This window comes from Papilio polytes, unplaced genomic scaffold (genome assembly GCF_000836215.1).
Source record: "Papilio polytes unplaced genomic scaffold, Ppol_1.0 DF824169.1, whole genome shotgun sequence".
In the NCBI taxonomy this organism is placed as follows: Eukaryota; Metazoa; Arthropoda; class Insecta; order Lepidoptera; family Papilionidae; genus Papilio; species Papilio polytes.
Window position 1 is genome coordinate 3,045,044 of NW_013525035.1, and position 4,795 is coordinate 3,049,838.

The following is a 4,795-nucleotide window of genomic DNA, read 5'->3' on the forward strand; positions in this document are numbered from 1 at the left end:
CTAAACTATGAAAATGTTGGCTGTTGGCCGAGGCGGGCGCGGCGGGTGACGGGGCCGGGGCGAGCCGGAATGCGCGTGGGCCGCTGCACCCGTCCGTTGGATAACTCGCCCCGTCCGTCACCTGTGACGTGCCCGTTGCAGAGGTGTTTTCCCTCCAAGATAGCTGGTGATCTAACTACAATACAATAGAACTACCCTACAACCCTCCCTACTGATAAGCTATCTCGCATAGTAAACCAGTGTTATCGATTGAAGATTTCTTGTAAACAGTAGTATCACCATTTCTTTATTGACCATCAAGTGACAAACATTTGTACCCAGCAGTCTCTAGTGCAATTGCTCGTCAAAGGTTAGTAGCGGCAATACACAAAAATATACCTAGAAAGTAAGAAACTGCGTTCAGTTTGCGTTTTAGTAAGTATCCCTTCACAAAGACTAATTGAAACTAATTTTGGTGCAAATAAATCAAAACTGTGAGTGATATATTTTTCGTGACGTGTTACATCTGGAACGAAGCTTGGCATCTGGACGGCCAGGTGAACGATTAATCAGAATAACTGACTGTTCGGTACAGATCATGCGAATTCACCACGTTCAGTGGCGAACATATTGTGGGTAAATGGGCCCATTTTTATTCGCCCATAAAGGAGGGTAGATTTGAATCCCTCTCCGGTTCAGTCGGGCACAGAGTGAGGTACGGACGATAAATATTCGCGTGCAAGTGGGCTACTTGAAGTACGGTCATCGAGTAGGTAAGGTAAGTTTATCCTCTATCATCATCTCCAATGCATGTGTAGTTTAAGAGTAGGTTGTGCCGTACTGTACGGAACACTGACTAAGCGATTCAGTGGAAGGAAACCTAAAATTTACGTTTCGCATAGTCAAACTTTACGGTCTACTTTTCGTCCTTTTCACACCCTTAGTTTTCACCGGTCTTAAGAAACTAGGCAAGGACATCAAATTGGTTTGAAACATTAATTACTCTGTAATTATGAAACAAATCGTTGAACGATGAAGAGAGTTTTCATATATTTTCCTCGTGCAATTTCAAAGAAAAATTAGTCACCAGTCAGATACTGTAAAATCAACTGGCAAGATTCTTGGACTATCGATCACGTGTTTCGTTAATTGGTATCGAAATCATCGGCATCGGTTACGTTCGGTAATGAGCAATTGGTAAAGCATCCCGTGATTTGGCAAATGTTTTGTGCACGTGCTGTATGATGCAATATGGGATTCATAAGGTCAATCTACACACTATTTTATCCCTTTTAAGACTTATGGCTTTATGCAATTTTACACATCGTCTCTCTGTCTTTAATCTTCCTTTATCGGTACATAAGGTTTTTGGCCCTTCAATTTGATCTAATCTTCAGTTCATTGGTGTTTTAAAACACAAATTAATATTTTAAATACATTTTGGTTCAATCTTAACATAATCAAGTTTGTTTCTTCAAAAAATAGCTACCAATAATTTAAATACAATTTAACCTAGAGCTTTGACTGTTTCTTGAGTTATTTCTTACACTATTAATAGCTAACACCGCACACTATTAACACTGAAAGAAATTATAAGAAAACAGCCAACTCTAAATATATACCAGAGATAAACAACGAATCATTAGTTAATGAGTAACGAGTGTATTTTGGCTTCTATAGATCATTTGTCGCTCACATCTGTGCTAGATATTAGCATGATTCTACTGACGAAATACTCGTCCAAAATATATTTACATCCCCCTAATTTGCAATGAAAAATATAAAATAACAATACGTTTTTGTAAAGTTTCAGTTTTTAAAATTGCTGACACAGACGAGTCTGTTCTTACAGAGTTGTAAGCATAAAATTGTTTAAAATGGATAATACGAGTAATTGTATATTTCTATGCTATTGAATTCAACTATAGACTTGTGTAATCGATTTTGAATTACTTTTTTCCAATTTCTGATTAAATTGGGTGACTTTTAGAATTTCACAAACTTATTAACAAATATCAATCCAAAAGCTCTCTTCAAAAAACCTAATTGTTGGAGCATTATTTGCCAAACGTATGCGATTATGTTATTGCGTATTCAGACGCTGATTGTTATGATGTTCATTCGTGTTACATATTCATAGCATAAGCTAATGTAACCTCGGTAATGCCTGGCGTATGATTCATGCAACATGCAACTATAAATACTTAGATCGCTATTTGGCGTGTATCAATTTTATCGTAAACCAATACGTTTCTTTCTCTGCAAAACAGTCGCCTACAATGAAGAGGAAAGATTTTTAATTTTGAGTGTATTGAAATAACCCAAAAACTACTGGGCCGATTTCAAAAATTCTTTTACATATATGCTTGTCCGATTGTGCGTTGTACTATTTACGAGTCTGAAGACTAGTTTTAATTGATCCATTCTGCAGCTCCAAAAACTATCCCTGTGGTTCGGAAAAAGCACCCGAAAGTTTTATGTTTTTTTTGTCAAGATCGCCGACCTTGATTTTCGAAAGTAGATGTTTAAAAAAAGGTCTTTTAATACAAGTATGTAAAATATTGTAAATTAGGTCATGTCACCAAATTGTTGTATTTAGGCGGAAGAAAACGTCGGGTCATGACAACTGAGAATGCAATAACTGCACCTAAAATGCTAAAATTTTAGTCCTAAAATATTCTAAACTTTTGCATTTTCCTTTGCCACCCGATCGAAGCTGGAGCAAGTCGCTAGTTGCTTATAAATAAAGTCTATTGTAAATTGTAAAACAAAAGGAAAATTTACAAGAGTAAAGATACCACGCACCCTTCGACTTAAGGCGTATGCATTACGATGCATTGACGAACTATTTGTGACGGCTGCGAACTGACAGAGTCTAATTATATCAACCAGTTCACTTGCTATTTTTGATTTCGTTATACGAATAAGTCTTGCGTCATTGATATTGGTAAGAGAACTTCCGTTACATATAATTATATCAAATTAATAAACAATTGTATTTATTGTTGTTTCGAAATCAATGTAAGAAGGACCAATTCAATCGTAATACCTGGATATTTGTTTATTTCGATTACAAAAACGCCGTAATAAAATGCTTCGGTCTTCATCCCTGAGAGTAAGGATGGCTAGTCTCTCGCTTGTTCAATAATTATTTAACTGTTAGACGTACCGAGCGCATTACAAAATCATCATTAACTTGCTCTTCTCAATACGGAGAGTCGACACAGTTTATATTTCATACATTTCTATCAGCTGTCATATCTGAATTCACTCCGTTCTTACGCATTTTCTCTTTCAGACAATCATTCCTTACTTTCTTTGATCGTCCCCTGCCCTTGTAGCCCACCACTTTATGACATCATCATCGCTCCTCATAATATATCTATACCACGCTAACGGCTTCTCAATTTCTACATCAGCGTTTTACAAATACATCTTCCATCAACATACACATCCCGGCTGAAAACCCTAATCAAAACCACTAAGTTTGGAAGGATCACTCGTTCTCTTTTTAGAGCCGCGGTGTCGCCAAACTTCGAAAGAAAGTGGTGTTTAAGAAATTTTACAACTCTCTTTTTTTAATGCGCCTTGTACTTGTTCGGGTGATTCAAAAATTTAAAATTCATGAAAAATAAACACACAAACCAGAAAATAAATAATTCCAGCAATCATAACTGAACAGAAATTGGTGTATATTTTTGCCAAGGTACCAGAGCAGAGGCAATTCGTTGAAGCTGTAAACTGGTATTTGATTGGCGCGTTTATGTGTATTTTTAACGAGTGCAGTCCAACAGTTACACAGCGGGTTGGATTTAACGACGCCGAATGACGGATGTTGGCCCACCAATCGATCTGAGCTGATGGAAAACTAACCAAATTTCCTACTGACAGAAAGCTTTAATTCTTACATACATTGCAGATCTAACTGGATATATCTGTAATGCAGAATTTCATTTGGAATATCTTTGAAGATTATTGTCTATTTCATCTAAGTAAAATGTATATTGTCAGACTTTGGAAGATCAATCTAAAGGAAATATCAATAAATATCTCAAATCTAACAGATTCAATAAAATCAAAAGTCTACGATCGTTTTAATAGCTTATGCACTTACGCATCGGTTAATTAAAAGCGACCTCCGAGAGTACAGAGAAAGCAAACGATCGTGCCAAAACGAACGAACGAGTTATTGTCACTAATCGAGACGCTACTCAACTCTTCGAATTTATTTAGGTACAGTTGCCAAGACAAGAAAGAACTGTTTAAATCATAACCCAACCTTGCTCTACTCTACAGTTTTAAGGTTAAACTACAGGTGGATAAAGAAATATCGCGAAAATATTTCTGAAAATGATTGGTTTAGTATATTTAACTGAAAACTTGCATAGTAGACTTAAAATTTTTTTCTTTGCATATAATATTCTAGGAATAGACAATGAAAATGATTGTAAAATTTATTGATAGGAAATATTTTACACAAACTCAAACTTTTTTGCAGATGGTATTAAATTTACATAAACAGAAAAGTGAAAGGTATTACAGCGAAGTTAGTTAGTTTGGTTAATAGCAAATTGTTCAGCTACCCTCCACACTAGTATAAAACTGTATTACCGCAGAGCAGTGCGGCCAGTTTGTGTAAATAACTAATCACATTTGTTACAGTACAAGCAAAATACACAGGATAACAGTGAAGACAATGCAGATATGTAAGTACGATAAACTAGTTTGCTTGTTTAAATAGAAAAGTTCACGGAAAAACGAACAAAGTTCTTTGTTGATTTACGTCTATTATTACAAGTAGAAAATTATAAATGAT